The sequence below is a fragment of the Dermacentor albipictus genome, chromosome 1 (assembly GCF_038994185.2).
Source record: "Dermacentor albipictus isolate Rhodes 1998 colony chromosome 1, USDA_Dalb.pri_finalv2, whole genome shotgun sequence".
Lineage (NCBI taxonomy): Eukaryota > Metazoa > Arthropoda > Arachnida > Ixodida > Ixodidae > Dermacentor > Dermacentor albipictus.
In genome coordinates this window covers 22,265,667-22,289,359 of record NC_091821.1, presented here as the reverse complement: position 1 = coordinate 22,289,359, position 23,693 = coordinate 22,265,667, and the positions used below count along the sequence as shown (strand labels likewise).

The 23,693-nt window shown below is 49.3% G+C and overlaps 1 protein-coding gene and 1 non-coding gene across 2 annotated transcripts in view; both read right to left on the bottom strand.

Annotated features, from left to right (window-relative positions):
- Pde11 (Phosphodiesterase 11) overlaps positions 1-23,693 on the bottom strand; it is a 640,803-nt gene that overhangs the window by 548,416 nt on the left and 68,694 nt on the right. The gene's annotated exons all lie outside the window — the stretch shown is intronic.
- Positions 9,290-9,473, bottom strand: LOC139055041 (U2 spliceosomal RNA). The gene has a single exon (XR_011511627.1). It is a non-coding gene; the product is annotated as a U2 spliceosomal RNA (small nuclear RNA).

Here is a 23,693-nt window from a genome sequence, read left to right as displayed (position 1 = left end):
TGGCATTTACCCGGAAGCCAATATCGGCATACGACATATCAATCAACGGACAAGTGATATCGTCCAGCATAAGTAAAAGAGGCCTGTCCTGGACTCCTCACGTGAACCATGTGAAAAAGCGACTGTCTGCTATTTGTCATCTGTTCAGGTTCCTTGCAGGAAAGAACTGGTGGTGTCCGCACAATCCATGTTACAGCTGTACAAGGTGTTTGTTGGGTTCCTCCGGTACAGCCTACCTGTTATATCCAACACCTGCGAAACTAACTTGCGTACAATTCGACAGTTCGAAGCATTCAGACCCAAGCTCTGAGGATATGCCTTGGATTACCACGCAGTGCGCCAATGGGTGAAACTATTACCATTGCTCAAAATGATTCAATCACGACGCACATCTCCGTCGAGGCAACGCGCGCACATGTCAGGCACATTAGCCGGACCCCTTGCCACCACCTCGCCGCATTCACCGTGGAAAGACCCCGCAGGTCATTTAGCACAACTGTCAGTGCATATCGTACCTCGCTTACAACTGGGTACGCACTTGCGGCTAGACCGGTGTCTCTTCCATGATGTTTGTGCCATCTTGAAGTACACCTAAGGATTCCAGGACTTCAGAAAAGTCGGGTCCACCACCGTCTGTAGTAAAACAATTGAGCTTACTCCTGCTGCGCAAAAGATACAGTAGCCACGTACACATGTATACTGACGGATCGACTGCATCGACCAGTTCTAGCGGTGCTGTGTTTATACCGACGAGAGGAATAACACTGCGATTCAAGGCGTCAGACGTCGCGACGTCCACCGCTGCAGAACTTACAGCTCTGCGCAGTGTGCTTCAGTTTCTCGACACAGAGAGTCCTGGTACATGGGCCGTGTCTTCTGAGCCGAGACCGGCTTTACACAGCATGTAGTCAGTTCTCCGACGTGGAGCTCACGAACAGCTAGCGTACGAAATTGTCAAACTTCACCACGACGCCAAACAGAAAGGCCACGAAATTATTTTCCAGTGGCTACCTGGCCATTGCGGGATCAGTGGAAATTATCAAGCAGACAAAGCTGCCCGAGAGTCGCATCAAGAACAACACAGCGTTCCCATTCCTCTTTCCAGGACAGGCGCTGCACGGCAGCTTCATCACCCGGCCCACAAGCTCTCTTTAACAGAGTGGAACAACCCAAATACAAGACGCACCAGGTTGGACGAACTGAACCCTTCGCTCCAACTCCGACCTCCACCCGGGTTTCGCCGACTTGAGGCATCGCCTCTACACTGGCTGTGATTGGGAGTGGCTTTCACGAAGGCGCACACTACTCTGATAGGAAGGACCGACAGTGCTGCGTGTGACGTCTGCGGTAGCGAAGAGAACATCGAACATTTATTGTGGCACTGTCATTGATTTCAGTCGGAAAGACAAAACATTATTTATCGCATTGGGACGATTGGACAATAGGCCGTTGTCCGTGCAGGTGCTACTCCATCCCCATCACTCGTCGGCCCACAAACCTGTTAAGGCACTTTTGTCTTTCTTGAGGGCGCCAGGCCTTTGCGAACGCCTTTGACTTATTCAGGCCCTCTGCGCGCGTGCGCGAGTTCACGGCGTCTTTCCTTCCCCGTCCCTCTCTCTATCGCATCATTCTACTCCCTCTTTCCCGTCCCCCAAAGTAGGGTAGCCAACCAGACGCATTTCTGGTTAACCTCACTGTCTTCTCTATTTCTTTCCTCTTCCTCCTCCTCCTCATAGCTCAGTCAAATGCATGCAGCCTGAGTAACGCCACAATTTTTCTGCTGCTTATTCCGGCCATCGGCTAGTATCCTACAGGGTCTGTACTTTGGACGAATTTCTGCCGGTGTGGCCTATAAGTTCAAATTAATTATCTTGCATATCGCTATACAGTGTCTGTGCTAACTAATAAATGACTGTTACAAGATTGATTTTCTAGCTGTTACATGTGTAGTTGTTCGGTATAACGTACCGGCATATAAAATATATACGAATCAATTGATTATTCCCAAAACAATCTATTAATACTTAAAATTTGTACATTCACTCCCGCGGCCAGAGCCGATGTAACGTATATTGGTTAACCATGTGCATTGTCAAGGTATTGCGGAAGCGTTATTTAGAATGTTGCTCCTCAGGGAGAACACGTTCAGCGCCCAATCTCCCCGCTACATATGTCGGGTAGCACATAAAAGACAGCGAGAGAGAAACAGCAAACACATTAAGCAGTGCCAGCGACCCACGCAGTGGTATAGCGTTCAATAGTGTACCGGCAAGCTTGTGTGATTACAGCGCACTCACTCGCTTCCGTCGCAGGATGCAGCCCAAAAGAGTCCCTAAAAGTCTGCGCCCCTTGTAGCAAGCTGCGGGAGAGTTATATCCGCTCTCCTTCTGTCTTTGTTTTGCGTCTAGGTCGGCCTGGAACATTAGCGTTTTTATCTTTTATGTCGTTGCTGTTACACCCAAGATGCACAGACCGAATTCGGCAGGCATGCTAAGACTTTGCAACGAGGAAGCGATAAGAAAGCAAAAAGAGACTAAAAAAATTTAACAAAAATTGAGAACTCGCAGAGCAGTAGCTAAACGAGCGAAAGGCGGAAAACACGTAATTAGTAATTCAGCCGTCACGCGAGAGCAAGTAGAAATGCTTATAATTGTCAGAATAATAATAAATTTCGGTAAACGAAAGCAAGCAAAATACAATTAAATAAAGTAGCCGACAGATAGCCTCCGAGGCAGGGAATTGCATATGGCATCACACACGTTGCAACTGTTGCAACTCAGTGCCGCGAACCAATGAGAGACGAACACCGGAAGACTTAGGTTCAGGCGGAACCGGGGAAACCGATACCCCAGATCCCCTATATATCTGAGATAAAGGTCGGCAGCTTCCTCATTGCACTATTCGGTGATTTCTTGTTGTTGCAACTATCAGAGCGTTATTTCGACGGCTGCCCACCCTCTGAGGGACGTGCCATTACATCGCATGAACATTTTCGTACTTATACTTTTCTTTCTTTCTTTTTTTTTTCTACCGTTATCCTAGAGGCTCCCTGCCCTTGACTCTGCCAATGCTTGACCCCGCCATCGGTTCAAGACAGGAAAAGAAACAATTAAACTGCGAAGGCACGGATGCTTCCTCCAGTGCTTCTGTCATCTTTGCTAAGCCGGCTTTGGCACTGGGCTCATTCACCGAAGCGGCACGAGGTTCAGGCCGTAAGCGACGTGACAAACAGCCCTCGTCGCCGACGCCAAGAAAACACAGAAATCGAAGGCAGCGGAGGTCGCAACGCAGCGCTGCTATATTGTACGTGCGCCGGCTCGTCGCGTTCGCGTACGATCGGAACGTCTGACGAACCCGTTATGATGCGTAGTGTTACGAACTTGCACCGCTGCACCACGATTACGGCTTTGTGGTCCCGTAGCGCTCTTCACCCGTTTCGTGACAGAGCGTTGGTAGCGAAGACTCCGAGCCTGGCGTCGATGAGGATAACAAAAGGGACTTTATACATTATATACAGGTTATCATACAGGACATAAACGGATCGGCACTGGGGCCGAGAGCTCACACAAACGCGACTGTTCTCGCACGACGGCGTCCGGCGAAAACGCGTGACACATCTCACCCCAGTCGGGAGCGACCCTCTCTCCAGGTGGGGTCGGCGGATCCTGTTTTCGAGCGGCGTGTCGCTGCTTTTATAATCCCCGAGGCCCATTGTCACTCAAACGGCCCAATACAAAGTCAGCACACGACGGTCGTCCGAGGGGTCCAACCAGCGACCGCGCTGGCCACTCGGTTCAAAGTTCGCGCGCGCGGTGACCTCCAGGCAAGGGAGGTGCGGCGCCGGGCCGTCGGGCACACGCGGACACGTCAAAACACGCTGCTCCGCCGAGGCTTCTCCCGCACGAAGGCGCAGCATCTTGACTTGTGAAGGGAGAATTATGGCGCTCGCAGGATAGATTCTGCATCTTGCAGATTCGGGATCCGGGCTTGTGGTAATGGCACAACAGCATCCCCGCCCTCAGATAAGGCGCCGGGAAGACGAGCTGCCTCCACGTGGCTCGGATGCCAGGCGCGCACGTTCGTCAGGCTCGTCCAAGTTCACGTCCAGTGTCGGGACGCCAGGTAACCTCACGTGCCCAGGTCCGACTCGCCAGGACAGGAGCTCTGCTCACCACGTCGTCGCCAAGGCACCTTGACCAGCTCCGCTCGGGTCGTTCCTAAGACCTTGCTTCTCGCCACTGGTCCCGCTTGGTCGTTCTGCAGCTTGCAAAACCGACCGGCAAAAGGCAACACCCAACACGAACAAGTGCCCTCTGTCTCCCGTCAAACACCAGACAAGGCCATAATTCAAATCAACCTAACTAAATTGTTTTCCCCTTTTTTCTCCCGCTGCAACAAGAGGCAGGTGTACGATCTAGCACACAAGGCTTAAACAATCAGTTTTCAAATCATCAACATAACAAAATAGAAACAATTAATAATCAGCAATAATAATGACAAATAGAATGGTCCCCTTGAAATCGCTTTGGACCGAAAACATACTACTGAGGAAGCAAATGAGGTCATTCATTTTTCCCGGCGATATTTTCGCGGAATCTGAAGCTGCTTATATTTGCGACCCTGCTTATCCGTGTAGCGGCGGTACAATAAGCCAGGTTCCTTGCCAAATGAAACCCCCTTTTTTTCCACTCCCCGTTTGACGCTCTTCCTCAGATCGGCTAGTGAACAATCTTCCTGTTGTTCGCGAATCAGACTTTTTCTTTCAACTGCAGCCTGCTCCTGCCGGCTGGCGGAAACCGGAGCGAGTGTGGAGCCCGCGTCGCCTAATTGCGGCGTCGAGTCTATATCGCGCCTAGCACTGCACGCGTCACTCCCACTCACTTCCAGGACCCGCTCGTCTAGGCCAGCCTCCGAGCTCTGCCTCTCCCGTGACTGCTCGCCACTCAAGTTACCGTGATCGGTCCGTGTGCCGCACCGCCTTTCGCTCACCGACGCTAAGTCAAGTTCCCTCGACAGCGGGCGCGCTTTGGATCGCGTGGGGGCCATGTACGCCACGTCGGCAAAGAATGATTTGCTCTGATCCCTCAGCAGCTGCTCCGAGCTATTTGAGAAGAGGTAGGAAAATTGCTCCGGGAGGGCGGCTGACACAGCGGCTTCGGTGTTAAGTTTTCCAAACTCTCCTTCAATGATAACCGTTGCGATCGGTAAACAGACACTCTCCTTCTCGGCCACTTGCCGTATCCTAACGCACTCTCCCGTAAAATCACTCGAGGAGACGAAAGACGGGTGAACAACGTCCATAGTTGCTGCCGAGTCTCGAAGTGCTCGGCACTTCTTGCCGTTTACCTTAATTTCCCGCATATATGGCTCCAATAGTCGTATGTTTTTGTTAGTTTCCCGTATTGTCGCAAAAGCAATTTTCTCCGGGCAGCTCACTGCGATGTGCCCTTGCTTTTTGCAATTGTAGCAAGTTAACGGCTTCCGTTTTTCAAAAGAACGCGTCGTATCGTTTCGCTGCTTGGGACCATCGTTAGCATTCTGAGATGCATTCTGTCCATCCCTTACAGTTTCTTTGGGAAGGGACTCGTCGTCCCGAAACTCGCGACGCGTGATTTCCTTCCGTTCGTCGGGCTTCCCGTAAAACCCATCTCTTCTATCTGCTTTTTCTATGCGCACTGCCTTGCTGTGCAAGCTGCGGCGGGTGTAATACTCTTCCGCTAACTCTGCTGCCTTGTTTAGCTTAACCTCCTTTAGCCTATCTTGCAGCCAGAGCCGGACATCCTCATCAATGCAACGGTAGAACTGCTCCAACGCGATGCATTCGACAATTTTGTCGCGGTCGTCGTAAACCTCTTCGCCCTTCAGCCATTCCACCAAGTCGGCTTTTAGACGAAACGCGAAGTCAACATTCGACTCCTTACCCTTTTTTGCATACCGGAACCTCTGCCGGAAAGCTTCGGGCGACAATTTGTACTTCCGCAGTAGCGCTTCCTTCACATCACTGTAGCTCTCAAACGCCTCTTTCGATAAGCAAGTTATTACGTCTGATGCCTCCCCAGGAAGCAACGCTAACAGATTCTGTGCCCAGAGGGATCGCTCAATGCTATTCCGTTCGCACACGTGCTCAAATTTCACGAGGTATTTGGCCATATCCTCTCCGACGACAAAGGGTGGAAGTTGATCGCGTATTCTTGGAACGTTAGAAGTGAGACTAGGCGCTGGCGAGCTATTTCGGGTCTCCAACTCTTTCATTTTAAGCTCGTGCTCACGAATCTCTCTCCTTTCCTCCTTTTCCTCCTCGCGACGTTGCTGTTCTCTCCTTTCCTCCTTTTCCTCCTCGCGACGTTGCTGTTCTCTCCTTTCCTCCTTTTCCTCCTCGCGACGTTGCTGTTCTCTCCTTTCCTGCTCGCAACGTTCCTTCTCCTCCCTTTCCCGACGTTCATTGATATCCGCCCAGGCCTCAGCGGCCTCCTCAGCCGTTACGTCCCCAGTCCTCATGACCTCAAGGATCGCATTCTTTCTTTTGGTTGAGCCCAACTCAATGCCCAACTCCTCACAAATTTCGAGAAGTTCCTTCACCTTGTACTTCTCCATCGTTCACACTGTCCTCCTGCTGTTTACCCTTTTTGAATATACCTGCCGTACGCTACTATAACACTACTAGTAAGACATATGCAAGTATTTCACACACTGCCCTGTTTACCCTCTCAGCATCCCCTGGTTTTCAAAACACTCTTACTAGGCTTGAAACACACAAGGTTAAACACAATGCAACACCAAGTCAATCCCTGAGCTACTATAACCTGTGTCAGAGAAAGTCTGGTGTTTGAGGTAAACTTCAGGCACTCACCGCGCCGAGGTAGCTGATGCCGGTCAATCCCGTAGCTGCCATCCAGTGTTACGAACTTGCACCGCTGCACCACGATTACGGCTTTGTGGTCCCGTAGCGCTCTTCACCCGTTTCGTGACAGAGCGTTGGTAGCGAAGACTCCGAGCCTGGCGTCGATGAGGATAACAAAAGGGACTTTATACATTATATACAGGTTATCATACAGGACATAAACGGATCGGCACTGGGGCCGAGAGCTCACACAAACGCGACTGTTCTCGCACGACGGCGTCCGGCGAAAACGCGTGACACATCTCACCCCAGTCGGGAGCGACCCTCTCTCCAGGTGGGGTCGGCGGATCCTGTTTTCGAGCGGCGTGTCGCTGCTTTTATAATCCCCGAGGCCCATTGTCACTCAAACGGCCCAATACAAAGTCAGCACACGACGGTCGTCCGAGGGGTCCAACCAGCGACCGCGCTGGCCACTCGGTTCAAAGTTCGCGCGCGCGGTGACCTCCAGGCAAGGGAGGTGCGGCGCCGGGCCGTCGGGCACACGCGGACACGTCAAAACACGCTGCTCCGCCGAGGCTTCTCCCGCACGAAGGCGCAGCATCTTGACTTGTGAAGGGAGAATTATGGCGCTCGCAGGATAGATTCTGCATCTTGCAGATTCGGGATCCGGGCTTGTGGTAATGGCACAACAGTAGTGTTCAACAGATGTGACGGCCCCACCCGCGCTGTAGGTGGCAAAACTGCGCGACGAGAAGCGGTTAGCAAAGATGTACAGGAACGCATATATATATATATATATATATATATATATATATATATATATATATATATATATATATATATATATATATGGCTGTAACTTAACGAAGACGCGGCGACTGACTGCACCCGCTCGGACCACTGTCAACGTCCTGTCAAACTCACGAACACGATTACTCGAACAGGTCTAATCGACTAAGTCAATTAAATGAACGGTGGAAAACGATGAAGATTATTCGTGTTGCGGGATACTTTTAATCGAATCATCATTCATCGATATTAACAATTCTCTAAGATGACGGCCGAACTTTGCTGCCGAGGTGTGATTAAATGTAGCGAAATTCTGAGAGCAGCCTTCCGGGCAATTTGGCAACCCATTATTCAAATGATATTGCGCAACAAAAAACGACACGGACGTAAGAGAAGACGACACACCGAGTTGTGTCGACACACACGACACACACGACACCGAGGTGAGGACGATACACACGACGTGTGTCGTCCTCTCTTACGTCCGTGTCGTTTTTTGTTGCGCAACATCATTTGAGCGAAATTCTACAACTGCAGCACCATTCACTGCCCGCGAAGGAGGCAAACTCGCTAGAAACGGCTACTCGTTCGGCCTGAAGCGGGCTAAATGAAGCCATGTCAGGCGATGACGCAATTTCCGTTGTATCTGGAAGTCTGCGAAAAAACCTCGAGAAGAACTGCTCCTGCGGTAAAACACTGTAGTACCTACTCGAGTACCGTTGGCGCTACTGAACAAAGTTTACACATCAGTACATTCAGTGCCATTACATTAGTTACCACTCTCCTGCAGATCGTAATTCCATCACAAATTTAACAGGGATAGGCGGGCTGGGCTAGCTGGTGGTCGATATTGGAATGCATCACGTAACCGCACAAAAACAAGGGACAAAGAAGGAACACACAAGACAGGCGCGGACAGGCCATCACAAAGTCAAGGGCGATCACCAAGCGAGGCACATTGTTTTCGGCTTCGAAGTAGTGGTAGTGTGCTTCTTATTGACTGAGAAGTAGAAAACTTTGGCCACAGGAAGGGCCGCGGTTATCTTAAAATCTCATTCAGATGAAAAAGTACAGAGAGAAAAGGAAAGAAAGGAAGACAAGCTAGAAGACAACGAAATGGCAAAAAAACATTCAAAGGAAGTCCATTGAGTAAGGTGATAAACAAAACGCGAAGTGGGCTGAATTTTAAGCAGCTACGCATCATAGAGAACTAACAACATTTTATGCCACTAGCTGCATTGGTAGCGCATTGATGAGTACAAATCAAATGAGTAAAACACACAAATGTGGCATGAAGCCTTGCTCATGCAAAAGAACATTGATGTCGAGCGCAATCCTCTGGCCTTGCGGCATCTCCTGAGTAGTTCGCCCACGGCAGCGTTTTATTTAATTCAGTTCTCTCTCTCTCGCTCTCCCTTCTACCTGGCAACAGTTTTTAAATGACAGCATGACAGCTTAAGAGTTGTTGTCCCTAAGCAGTATTGCTGCTGGGCAATTGGGTGACCTCGTACAGGCGCCTTCGTGTCGCGAGAAAGTAACTTTGCCTCATGACAAGTTTGTTTAACTGAAGCATTCTTTTTACAGCGAAGCTGCATATGGCTAGGTTTTAGAAAAAAATTGTGTGCATCTTTCGAGCCGTGCAGATCGATAATTTCTCCCCATGCGTAAGCCGATCCCGAAGATAGTGCAGTACGGGCCGACCCGCGGCGGAAGTGAAGCAGGCTTTAAGCACTCAGCCAGTTTGCAAAAATAAGTTTAATATTTTAGGTCCGAATACAACCCGTATCAGATATTTAGCTGATAAGAACAAGACACTCCATTTTGACCAGCGTCGGCCACGTATATGTTCGCACCACCCTCTCTTTGTCGGCGTTCCAAGCGCTTGCGTATCTCCTTTCCTTTCCCTCCACTCTCCCGTGGTGGCGGTCCCGCAAGCGTGCTGCCTGCCAGGACCGCGAGGCGGAAAGAAATGCGAATCGTCTATGTGGCCCCGATCCCGCAAACTTGGAACGTTTCACCGAAGCAACGGCCAGCTTTCAGAAGGAGTTTGTGGGGAACCAATTTTGTGTTGCCTGCGTTGTGTGTAACCGCTTGTGGTTTTCGAGTGACCTCACAACCATTACTGCACTACAGGACGTCGACCAACGCACGATCGCCTTGGCTACGGTGAAGCAGTGTGTGCTCTCGTAGTGCGGTGAGGTTCGTGTCCGTTCTACGTGCCGGGATTCGTTAGTAAAATGTGCCGTGCCGCGTTCTGCAAAAATACACGGGTATGAATACCTCCTCGTGCCTGATCATCTTCCGAGGCTCAACATCGTGGAGGAGCGACTAATCGCACAACGCCTTCTATTTTGTGAATACGGCGTTTGATGCAAGGCAAGTTCGCCATTAAGGGGCCCACATACACAGCTTCGCTTGTCATCCACCTTCACAGAGTGAAATGGCACTGAATATAATTTTATTTTATTTTATTTTATTTCATTTTGTTTTATTTTTTTCATATAGGGTCCACTGTAACGCCTACGGGACATTTTGGACACCTTGGTTCAACTCAAATCTTAGTTGGAGCTAAGCTTTACTGCACGTGGACATTGGAACGTTATGCACCAACAATGACATCGCAAGACTGGGCTATATACTGTCACGACATGCTGCATACAAAGGGGGGGGAGGTGCTTCAGGTCCGCTTTTTTCGCTTCCACTGAATTGAATTCTGGGGATTGAATGGACAGAAGCTGCGCAATAGGGCTATGAGGATGCCCAGGTAGAGGGCTCCGAATTTTGAGCACCTGGGCTTATTTAACGCGCACCTATAACTCTGAGTATACACGAGCATTTTTTGCATTCCACCGCCAGCCATTGGAATGCTGCCTCCACAGCCGGAAGTTGAAGCCGCGACCTCGTGCTCAGTGAACGCTGTAGCGACACAGTTTGTATTATTTTATTCGCTTTTCGATGATTGTGCTCTAAGTTGCCTGACCATTGAATTAAGCCAGCGTGTAGTGCTGGGTTCTCGCTTTCCAGTAATTAATAAAAAAGAAATGGCGTGGCACAGTTTGCTTGAGGGTGGGTTTTCAGAGGCGAAGGCCCCGGGTTGCATGGGCACGCGGTTGAACAAGTTTCTTTTGTTCACGCTTTTGTATTTTCTTGTATCGTCGCAGTGACACGGTGATTATGGCACTTTTTTGCAGCGGGGGGAACACGACAGCAGAGCTTTAGTCCACAGTGCCGCAGTGACAGTTCTTTGTGGTGATCAAGCTGCGTGCACAGCCAAACAACATTCTAGCATGCAATCTGCGCTCAATGTGCAAACCCAAGAGGGTTCAAGCACTTTCTACACAGTCTGTACAAAGCGTTGAGATGACCCCGAAGGATATGACCTGTAAAAATTGGTAATAGCGATTATCTGCTAGTAGATTGTAGTTTTAATGTGATAGCATTCTTGTCATTGTCAGACCAATTTTCTTTCTGGCTATCTAGATATCCAGTTATCCACTTATCCCGCCAAAAATGTTGGCCGATCTCGAAGGCAGTGCAATCTAAAAATGTTGGCCGTTCACGTATGTGCCCCCGAGTATGCGCAGGCTTCACGGCGCCGCCACCAGAAGGCGCAGCGTGTCCACAGGGAAGCGCAACAGAGGAGCTCGGCTGCAGTAAATGTCTCACAGGTGACGCGTTTCGGCTATTCGCATACCTAGCCTATCATCGTAGGTGAGCTCTGTCCGATGGTCGCGAAATGAAAATTTTCATCGGCTCGCCAAAGAATAAGGCATACACTCTGGAGCATTTGCTTAGCTTCCAAAGGTCTGTCTACATTTGACAAAAATATTTAAATCTAATGTTTCAACGCCCTCGGAATAACTCCTTAAGTGAGGAACATAAGCTGGAAACACCGATGCATAATTTCTGCGCACACGGTCTGCATCGCCCTGGGGCGAGGATCGCAACTTATTGTCCCAAGTATTCCAGGGCGGAGTCATGTGACAGCCTGACTAAAACCGTACCGAGCATGACTAATTACTGATGTTATAATGACAGTCATTACCTCTGCGCGTGCACATTATAAGCCAAACAGCTATATTAGACCGAATGACCCTGATTAGTACTTGAGCACGTAATAGTTCAATTGTACGGCAAGGCTGGTACAGGCGAAGGGAGAATCGCTCCATCAGGTATTCTCTTTAATGACAGTTCTTATATCATGCCTAAGAACGTCACCGACTCGAAATGATCATGTATAGTGCGCAAAACGAGCCACCTAAACTGCTTCACGTCGTAAAATGAAAGGAAGGGCTTTAAACGCTTCGGTGGCACCAACCAAACAATTGACGCTCCCGCAGCCTACGCCTAGAGGTATATACGCGTAATCTTCGGCATGCGGCAGAACGGTAATTTATTGTAGTATACCTATAATGGTGATGATTTTCGAATGTTATTAGGATGCGCTTTAATTAGGCAAATCAATAAAAATACAGTTATCAAAGGAGTTGAAGTAACGGCAAATAAATGCTAAGCATCAAACGTCTCTAGTAAGTAGATCAGTGCCTTTCATGTCGCAAACCTATAAATTCTCCCCCCACAAATGACAGGAAGCTTTAAGCGCAACAAGGAAAAAAAAAGTAAGGAAGAAGAAAGAAATTAAAGAACAAAAATTTGGCAACGCTTAACTGTAAGTTCCAATATGCAATCAATATTCAGTGTTTAGAGTCAGTTCTCAAAAGATTATAAAACAACACATCTTGCAAGATTATTGCGCTGATTTCCATAATTGCTTTTTCCTGGATCTCATCGAATTAAAGGCGCAGACGAACAATGAAAAGTGAACACCACTAGCGTATCGACGGTCGCGTTAATTCTGCCCCTTTAATATTATTCTAGCCTTAGTGAGCAAAGATAATGATCGGCACCTGAACACCTGTTTTTATTTTGTATAAAATAAGTTGTTTTCAAATGTATACAACATAGTTCTGTCCATGTAATGGTTCTATATATACATATTTTCCTGCATTCAACACTTCAACTGCGAGAACTCCTGCCATAGTTATTTCATTTAAAAATTTTAAAAAGAAGAACGAGAGGGGGGGGTGGGAGGGAGGTTGTTTTACCGCTGCCAGAAATCTACCCGAAGGCTTTATCCAGCGCATTTCCTTCGCCAATCCCTCACTTAACGCCTTTACACCTTCCGTTACATCGGGCGCGTGTTCGCACATGCTCCATCGCCGCCTCTATCGACGCCAGTGTCTGGCCGTGCGTTCCGACGGCCTGGTATAAGGGCTGCGTTGCTCTCATCATCGACGCCGGTGTCCGGCGGCGCGTTCTCACCAATGCCCTGGTCATGTATGCGTCAGCTTTGGGGCTCCGACGCAGGCTGCGCAATACTAGCTGTTCTATGGCTGACACGTGATACCGACCACACCGCCGCCGCATGAAAACCGTTGCCGAACAGGTGGTTTCCAAAGCCCTAAATCAGTTATGTGTTTCCGGCTCCTCAGACCCCATTCGCAGCATTAAACTAGCAAAAGCATATCCTTTAAGATTCTCGTTTAAAATCTAGAGGGCGTTACCTTATGAGCCGTGGAATGGAATGTGCGAAATACTGGCAGTAGGCTTTTCCGCACTGTTAGGTTGCCCTGCACAAGATGGCCGACCTCCCGCTCACGGTACCATTGAGCCAAGCGTAGGCTTGCAAACACCGACGATGCAGTAAGGAAGGAATTGCGGTAAGGATAGCGCCAACTGCATTATTTCTGTTTCTATGGGCGATGTCCGTCATCTTGTGTGGCTCAAACGAGATATGCGGGGGAGGTGCACTTGTAGAATTTCGCATCTCCCCTACACCCCATAACAGCTTTGCTGTAACATACTTCGTTGGTTTCGGTTAGGTGCCGGTAGTGTCCGAATGAAATCGGCTGGATTTGCGATTAAAGTGGTAGTTGCAGTTAATCGTTGGCGCCTGCATTAAAATTCCTCCAGCTGATTACATAGAACGGCACGCGGATTGAGTATGCCACTTAATTATAGCGTAGGGTGACAGAGAGATAGAGAAAAAAGAACGTGCCTACGTTTCATATAATCATGACCACATAAAGCCAACAGACAATTGAAGCCATGGAAATCATTGGGGAAATTGGGGAATCAATGGGGAATAAGAAATGCTACGGCGACCGCTATCAACCCGTCCACTAACTTAGGTATTTATGGTTACGGGACTGCGCACATTTTAAAAGAACAATCTCTTATTCAATAGCGCAAAGGACAAGGACGAGGCGAGCGCACATATGCAGCGGTGAACTTATAACTGGTTTTATATGAGGCGATTCCCACTGCTTAAATACGGTGGCAACGAATCTCAAATGAAAATACACAAAGACACACAAAATTGGCGACAATGACAGTACGTGAGCACAGAGCTACCGTGACTCATGAACAGCTGTGCACGCGTTTCCTATTTATCTTCAAGAAAACGCAGTTCTTTTCCTGACAGCTATTGAGGCGGCGCTTCGACTCTGAATTTTGGGATTTCATGGGCTTCAATAATCTCTCTAGCGATTTTTGTGCGATTACCTGACAACACGTTGCATTGACTGAAAATGGGATAACAAGGCGCTTTCTTATTCTCCTGTCTTTCTTCCGTGCAGTCTCTGCAACGAATGCCCAGATGACGGGATACGGTGTTGCTCACGTTGTTGTTATGTTCCCGTAGCCGGTCGTTAAGGCATCGACCAGTTTGCCCCGTGTAGTGCTTGCCACAAGATAGCGGAAAATTGTACACGACAGTGCTGCTACACGGTACGAAACATTTTTGGTGCTTCTTGGCGCCACCCTCCTTCCTTGCGCTGCTGGAGTTTACAATGTGGCAAAGTCTTGAGAGTTTATCGGGTGCGGAAAAGACAACATTTACATTGGCACGAGAACCCACCCTTTTGAGGTTGTGTGAAATGAGATGCGGGTAAGGGATCACCGCAGCCTTCCTTTTTTCCTTGTGCCTTTCAGAGGCTTCGCTGCGGCCTGAATTTATGATGTCTCTTAACAGGTTCTCCGATACAGTGATGAGAAGATCGGTTGGATAGCGGTTGGGGTTGGGTGGTGTGCCTGGAGGCACACCACCTGATTTTGATAACTGCCTTGCATCAAATGGTGGCACGATTTTACTAGGGCATTTCGAAAACATAACTTTGCAATGCCGCGCTTGCAAAGAACTAACTCGTAGAAAATAACAACACGTGTTTAGCTACAGAACACCTTGGCTCACTACAGCTAGAATACTATCAAAAGAGCAGAATTAATCCGACTCTCGATAAGAGCGTTCCGTTTTATTTATCTGTGACTTTTTGATTCGAAGAGATCAAGAAAAAATATGGGAATTCGTGAAGATAATATATTATTGTACGTGTTCTTCAGAGAGTGACTGCAAAGCACTAATCATTGGCGACGTATACTGCACCGTTTCGGTTAGGCAAGCGCAACGTTTTCCGCAGCGAGCGCCACAGCATTCGACATGAGCACGCGTACATCATCCTCTCACCATAGCGGTTTTCCCCGTGCTGGCAGATTTGCATAACCCGTCTGTAATGGCTTGCATGTCGCATCCCGCGTCGCGGCGAATAGGTTGCTTCAAACTGGCGTAATGAACACGCGCTCTCGCACTTGTTGACCACGTCGCTGACACACGAGACACATGAGGGGTAGAGCAGCACGACGAATTGCAACGAACGCATCGCGCGCGTGGCCCGCTTACACTGCGACACTGGCTCTTCACACAAACGCGCCGGACATCTGCTCGTATTTATAGTTCCCGCTTTTTGACGGTACAGAACTAGACCCCATTCACGAATGAGTTAGTAGACGTGCGGTGAATGGTCAGTGACAGGGACGCAGCATGTGGGGGAAACAATGCTAACGCTGTACGGATGAAGCTAATTGGTCGTCTGATGACTCCGCACGGCGCCTGTGGGCGTCGCCTTGTCGTAGAGTTGTCGACTAAGTTTCGGGTCGTGTGGTGACTATTCCATCGATTTTCGCAGGAGACCGAATTCACAAAGCTCCTTGTTCGCAAGAGCTGTTTACCATTGGTCGGCCGCCCTCTCTAATAACATATGTCCAACGTGATGATTCGATGGTGCCTGCGCGCTTAATAGTTCTATAGCGTAAAAACTGTCTTTATGAATATGGAATCTGATTTGCCTATATGTGCCTATTCTGTATTGACAAGGCAGCTGGCATGCGCCGAAGCTGCTTGTAATTACATGCGCTAGAAGTACTTTGCTGCGGACTATTTGGTTCATACTGAACCAGTAACGCACTGCGCAAAATACATGAAGGGTGGAAACACTGAAATATGGCTAGAAAGAGGAAAGGATTGTGCAGAGAATAGACCGGCCGCGAATTTCGCACCAAAATGGTTGCTGCCGCTATACGGGACAGTACCAGCCCAAGAAAACGGCGACTCAGATGGCAGAGTCCCTGTGTCAGAAGGTCAGGGCTTCTGTTCCAACGAGGCCTCGAGCCGCTTCAGCAGGAAGCCCAGTGACGTACTTGGGAGGCGCCAAGCTTCCTGTATCAGTTGGACGCGTCTTGGAGAAGGGCCCGAAGTGCGGCTTCCAGCCACCTTCCCTGCGTGCTAGACTTTTTTTATCTCAGGTGTGATTTGTGGGGCTACGTGCGCATGAACAGGACCCGTAAATAACCACTGGAGATGGAATGGACTGCTTGATGCGAATAGTGCGTGTCAAGAGTAAAGATAATGTTTTGTTGTCAACGTACTCAAGAAAACGTGATGGTGCTGACCTCAGATAAGGAAGGGGACTTTGTTGTTTTGCCAGAAGGGCTGCTACACAAGAAGGCGATAGAAGCCGTGCGAAAGAATTTCAAGAGGTTACACTTTTGCCCAAAGAAGCTGGAGAATGCGGCACTAAAGATACTGCAAGCAAATTAAACTGGACGCTCGCAGCACAACCATTGCAAAAGCAGACAGCGGGTCAAGCCATTCATTTTTATCTTGTAAGGCGCACAAGATCGGGTACCCACTACGTCTAATCGCCTCCGAGAAGGACAACAGGCAAATGACGGTGTCACGTTACCTGCAGCTGTATTGCTAGTAATTGACCCTATCTTGGTGCGGCCTCTGCTGTTACAGGTCTCATTAAGTTTGCTGTGGTGCTCTGACATACACATAGCGTGTTCGCTGCATAATGTGTCCGTGCAAACGGAAGCTTTGTTCGCGGAACAGGATAGCTAAGATATATGTTGGCATATTCCCGCGCTTGCGCCACGAAGGCGTCGTTGGCTACTACAACGCAGAAGGGAGAACGGGAAGGGCCGGCCTTGACTACAGGTGCTCCCACTTTTTGTCCAGTCGAACATCGTTCCTGATTGCACCGGAGCAAATTAAGCGAAAAAAAGAAGCGCGGCGTGCGGCGATATGTTATGTGTACAATGTGTGGTGTCGCAACCAGCGTCCGCCACCTAGCAGTGCCGAACTGGCCTCACAAGCGATAGAGCATTCGGCCACATGATCGGGTTCGACCACAAGATCAGAGATTCGCTAAAAAAAACGTGACTGATGTCGCCCTCTCGGCTATACACGGCTTCAGGCGAGTAACGCGCTGCTAACGACTGCAGCGCTGCAGCTCATGAGGATAACTAGCCATGTGTGCGCTGTACACATTCCTATTAGCTACACTCAACTGTTGCAATTAGTGCGAAATACGAGCGAACGGTCGGCACGTCCCGTAGCAGAGCTCACGCGACCCGCAAACGTCCTTCGTTGGCCCGCACGCCTGCTCTTCACGATCGTGGTGGAAACCGAATGTGCGCGCAGGGTTGCCGGCATTATCCAAGATGCGTGTATGTCTACTCAGACGAACTTTAATGTCCCCCTAGTATGTCCATGCATCGAATTCCCTTCAGCGAGCGGGTCGCCCCCGCGAAAGTAGTGCCGCGCTTTCCAACGCGATGGCAAGGTTCAGGTCGCGTATAGATAGACAGGCGCGGCGCTGGCTGAGAGGTCATGGCGTTGCCCCTTTTGACAACAATGGAGGTCGCGGGCCCGATTCGCAGCCGCATTCCGATGGGGGTAGACTGCAAGAACGCTCCATTTAGGTGCACCTGCTGGAGTTCTACCCCTGGAGTTCTCATAGCACCAACGTTGCTCTTGCCGATGAATTAATCAACGTAGACAGTCTTGAAATCACAGACGGTAGCCAAACTGAAATGAAGCGGTCTGCGTAGATGGGTGTACTGGAAGCATTTTATTGCTGTTTCAGAAGTTCATGCATGTCTATGCGCTCGCTGCCTCGAGAATTATTGACATACTTTTTTTATGCCCTGGAAATTGCATGAGGCGATCGATCTCCAGAGTTGCGCCTGTTGCACGCACTCCTCTGATGCGCACTGATCGAACAAGGAATGTCGCTGTATGGCGAACATTTCGACAAAGGGACGTGCCTTCGTGAGGTCAGCAAGACAAGTCTACTAAGGCGTGCCGGGCGCGCCACTTGAGATATCGCTCGCGGCTTGAAAGTACTCACTCCTGTCAATATACGCTGATTTCTGTCGCCAATATTGATAAGCCATTCGACAGAGCTAAACGAAGGGAAAATTAAACACAAGCCTTAAAAGAAGCTGCTGCTGACATTAGCAGCTTAGGTGATCGCTTAAAGAGCAAGTCAAACGAGAAGGCGCCTAAACGGCGCACAGTACGAAGTGCCTGTGTGCAACCCGCGGCACGTTCTTTCTTCGTTCCGAGCAGCTGTCACCGTCAGTCAGTCAGGACGCATTCGCAAATAGACTTGGCAGTCGCCAGCGTTCGGCGTCAAGATTGGCAGTGCCGAGGCTATAGTGGAGTTGATGCACGGGAGGCGCAGAATGCTTTGTTTTACTGTCTTTTGCACGTGACTGCGAAGTCGGTATATTGAGCGCTGCAAATCACGTGAAGCGTATATTAGCACCCTTTGGCCAACAGAGCTAAAATTCCTGTGCGAGGAAGAAAAAGAAAACGTTCCTCGTTACGTTTCCTTGAAAATGGCGTCACGATCATCATTTCATTCAGTCCACCATGGGAGAAGAACGGCACACTTTGCTTTCCCGTATCTTTTTAAACGGACAGACAACCGCTCTGAACAGAAATCGAGATAACATCGCTGATGGAAAGAGCCCTGCATTTCTCATTAAAAGTGGATTTATATTTTTGAATTCTTCACTAAAGCTCGCGAAAAATGACCTTCGGCGCTCCACGCGGCAAAAACATTAAGATGCATAAGTGTCCTATCACGCGACATTCTACTAGCGTCCACGGTTTTTGGTCTTTTTATTAGTATTGAAATGCAGAAAACTTTTTGCGACTATAGATTTTTCGTCTAACTTACAATGCGCAGGTAAGCCTCCGCTTGTGGCGAGTGGAAAAGTGGATCTGCCTTCGCCTTCGTATTCGATGAGTTGGCTTGCATGGCTCCCCTGTCACCAGAATAACAACGCCGGGGCCCAGCCAGCCATGACGTGTACTTGGGAAGAAACGCAGTACAAATACAAGAAATGTCTATGCAACAACGTAAACTTATTGTACCAGCTTTCAGTTTTCAAAAGTGGTTGAAAATGGTGAAAATATTGGTAGTTCACCACAGTTGCGCCTACTACTGTGAAAGCAGAATGATGGGAGGCTCCAATTCTCATCGCCCTCACTTCTCAGCGTCGCTGGAGGAGGGACTTTCTATTTTAGAGGCTGCTCAGATCGAAAATTTCTGCTTACAAAAATACGCGCTTTTGGAAGTCACCGCTGCAGGTGTAAACGCTACATGGGGGTGAGCTTTACGTCGCGCCCTAAAAAAACTGGGTCTTCAAAAGAGTAAAAGAGTCCTGAACCACCCTTCGGGCTTTGCCAAATAACACAGTCCGCGGATAGCATGCGCTGCTGTGAACCTCTCATCAGCCACGTTTTGCAGTCGTGCGCGGCGCGTGGAGCTCGCAAGCGCAGCGCGAATCCGCCTCTCACTCAAACGCCCTCTTTTCAGCTTAAGCCTGCTACTCACTCTTTTCTGGACGCTTTGTTTCGTAATACAGCGGATTCCCATAGGTGTCTCCTATTGGCCAATAGCTGACGTCGATAGAGCAGGGTGTTTGGATCAGTGCGCTTCTTCCTACTGTTATACGGTGTCTGTTTATTGACGAAGTTTAATGGACAGGCTGAAGTAAGCTCGAGAATCTGCTTTCGAATTTCGATAATAATTACGTACTTATCCGGAAGAAGCCGGCTATCGTGTGCTCACGCTCGGCCGCGGCCGCACTCGTATGAATAAAACATTTGCCACCTTGCTTGTCGGTGTCGTAACCACCGGGTCTCGCTAATTTCGACTGGGATTGAACGGTGAACTACCGTCGAATCACGCGAAACTTGAAGGTCAGACCACACGCACGCTTGCCAGCGTGCGATCACTCCTGGTCGCTCCTGGTTGGAGGACTTGGCAGACTTCGCTTCGTACTGAGCTACTGATAGCGCTTCAAAATACGCAAGTTGGACGGGGACACTGTCTGTCGGTCAAGCTGCATGGTGCAGGACAAAGCCGGTCTGCACCACGTACATAGGTACATAGCACGGCCAGACTGGAGCGTATGAACGCGAGCGTGCACTCGAGCTCTGTCGTGCGCAAAGCGAACCATGCGCATGCGCACTGCAGCTGCATGTATAGCTGCGGTCTGTTACGTAGATGCCGCGACCGCCGCAGGGGTGCGCGAGACGAGTCCGCTGGCTGAGCGCACTGCGGCTCGCTGAGGACGACCGCGGTTGGCGCGTCGTAGGCGCCAAAATTGGAAATACTGATGTCCACGTACGCGAACGTCCAAAATCAAGTTTGAACTGAGCGCCACGGGGACGTTCAGTAGGCGGAGCACTGTGGGGACGCCCCGCTCCGCCGTAGTCTTCGCAGTGCGAGTCAAGGAGCGGAAGCAGCGCGAATGGCATGTTTCATTGCCAACAACATCGCTTCTGCTGAACGGATTGAAGTACTTCTTCCGCCGAATTATTTCTGTAAGTAGTCTAATTGAAAGTCAAGTGCATTTATCAACTTCAATAAAAAGTACTTCAGTGTTTTAAAAAGAAGCCCGCAAATGCACGCAAAATTTCCGCACGACTGGCATCTCGAGGCACTTCGCGGAATCCTTTCAGGCTCGGAGAAACATTTTTTACGTAGCATGCACGTATTAAGCAACAGAAAGCTGTATCGGAAGTTTTCCAGGTTGCTCTACAGTTTTCTCATTGACACTTTTCATCTAAATATAATATTTGATAAGTTGATTAACTGATTAAGACTAATTATCTAATTAGGCAGAATGAAAAAATAATTTGCGTATCTCCAAGCGACGGCAAACAACATTATCTTGGCTCTGTCCAGCTAGGCGGCATTTGCATATTTTTAATGTTTGGTTCAAGTTACAGGAGACATCCTGAATAAATGCTTTCACAAAGCTATCCTGGGAAATTAGTAGTGTCACCAATCAACTATAGAGAGCAGCTGATTTTGCGCTGAACGTATCGCATGCGGTCGTAATGCGCGCAGAGTACAGAAAAGAAGGTGTCGTAGACACGCGAAACTACTGGGCACTTCGCAGATTAATTTTGACCACCTTGGGTTCTCGAACGTGCATCCGATGCACGGCACATACACGTTTTTTTTTGCATTTCGCTCCCATCGAAATGCGGCAGCCGCGGCCGGGGTTTGATCCCGCGACTTCATGCTTAGCAGCGCAACGCCATATGGGGCTCTTGCATTGCCCACGGGGCGCTGCGAAAATGGTGCTAAAAAGCGCCCTCTGTTCCGAACTGGGTAGTACCAAGCTCGGTCGTCTGCTTCGGAAAGCACGTTTACAATATGGACCCGCCACTTTCGGTTGTGTTGTACCACGGCTCGCAGCAAATATCGGGCGCCGAAAATTCTTTCAGGGTGGCACGCTGCGTAAAGGCAAGAAATTACGCAACGCCGAATACGTCTACGCCGTTCAAGACACAAGCGGCGAAGTTTTAGCGCGGTGTCAATCGCAAGTGAAGCGAGTCGCGTATACGAAGTTCAACTTCAGGTAAAGCTTGCACGCTGCTAGATTCAGGCGCACAAACGCGAGGAATGCTTCCTATAAATGAATTCACAGCAGCGATAAGTCGGCATCATGTGTACGGAACTGCTCGAGCACACGACGGTACGCGCCGCGACGGCAGCGGTCTTTCGACATGCCGCGAAAGGGCGGGCCTCCTGCAATCTTTGTTGACTGCATGCCGCTAGACAAGCGGTTATGTCTGCACTGTAGTAGCGGCCATCTCTTCCTTTAGCAAATGATAAATAACTGATGCAATGCGAAGGAGTATATGAGTAACGCACGTGCGAATCGCGCTGCAGCGCGAGCTCGTGCGCTGCTGGCTTGATGTAGCTTTTAATGACGGCGCTCGAACACCGATGTGCTGTAATCAATACTACCTTGTTGCGCTGCCTCAACGTGCTGGCTTGAGGTCAAGGATGAGTACATTTAACTCTCTAACCTGTGCTGCTCGTAGTGGGGTAGGGAATTGTCACCGAATCAGCCCGACCATAAATGTGGTCATTTGCACACACCTGGTCACTTCACCATTTCGCACCGGTCGAATTGTTAATTGTCGCTGTGGCCAGGTCTCGAATCGTGAATCACCAGCCATGTCTACTGCTATGTCGGTCTGCCATTTAATAGTGATTATCTGAAGTGAGATGTTGGACTTGACCTGTAAATTATATACTGTATCTCTAATTTTTACTACTTGCAGTGTTGTGCATTCCCAACTTCTTGGTGCTTGCCACGGTACACTTTTCGCTGCTTTGCTGCTTGGTGTGGCACAGCTGCCTATGTAGGGACGTAATATAGCAATTTGTGTTGTAGAAAGCATGAATTCTCATTCTACGCATGCACATGCGGCTGTTCACTGCATATATGCATTTCAGCTTTCGCCTCAGCGTGCGGGGTGACTGGCCGAATTGCTATTCTCGTTGCCCACAAAGTGGCGACTGCATATCCTGGTGTTCGGCGCTGGTTCCCACGGTTTGCAGTCTGGACTGTAGGTGCAAAAGACCGAATTTTAGCAACGCAGATAATCAAGCAAGCTTCAAGACAGGCGAAACAGTCAACATGGCGCGAAGTTTCGCTTACCCAGCCCGACGAACTGCTTTTATCCAGCGCGTCCGACGCTCCGCTTCGTGAGGCTTCAAAGGAAAACAGTACAATCTGATGTTGGGATTCAGGCCTTCTTGTTCATGGCAGCCCACGACGCAGCAGTAACGACGGTGACGCTTTTTCGAGGCTGAGCTAGGTCGCCGATTCCTTCTGCTTCCAGCATTACGTCCCACGGCACACGGAGGATCCGTTTTCTTGTAACTATAGGCTGCAGCCAGCTGGCAGCGTGGTCGGCGTGGTCTGTGAGAAGTGACGAGCCTTTTCGCACTCGCAACAGGGCAGAAGAAAGTGTGAATCGACGCAAAACTCGGGCTAGAAACGTGCTTCGCCACAGTCAGGGCTCAGTACTACCCAAGCTGGTACTACCCAGATAACGTTTCTCGCTCCGCCACCAGGCGCCGCCACTATACCTCAAACTCCAGCGCAAGACGCCCATAGGCATTAAGCCACCACGACGGGTAACTTCATGCCTGTGAAGGCATTCCTCAAATCCTTAAGCGCAACACATTCACAAGCCCCGCAGCTGAAGTTTTGCAGGTTGCATGGTCTACCATGGCTTTCTTTTTTTTCCCGTGCACCCTTTATGCTGTAGAATAACACAAGGGGTTTCTTATTTTGTAAACGATTCTGGAGGCCCACATGACGCGTAGGCGAAACCTTTGAGTCATGTGCTCAAAGGCAGAGATTCTGGACGCGAACAACAAACGCTTCAAGCAGCTGCGAGCTAGATAAAGGTGCTAAAACACTGACAAAAGATTCTATACGCCAAACTGCACATCATGCATATAGCGGCAACTCACAATGCGGCCGAATTTTAGGCCGTAATGCTGACACAGTATGGGAACCTGTGGAATGTGTCATGCTTGGTGCAGCAAAGTAC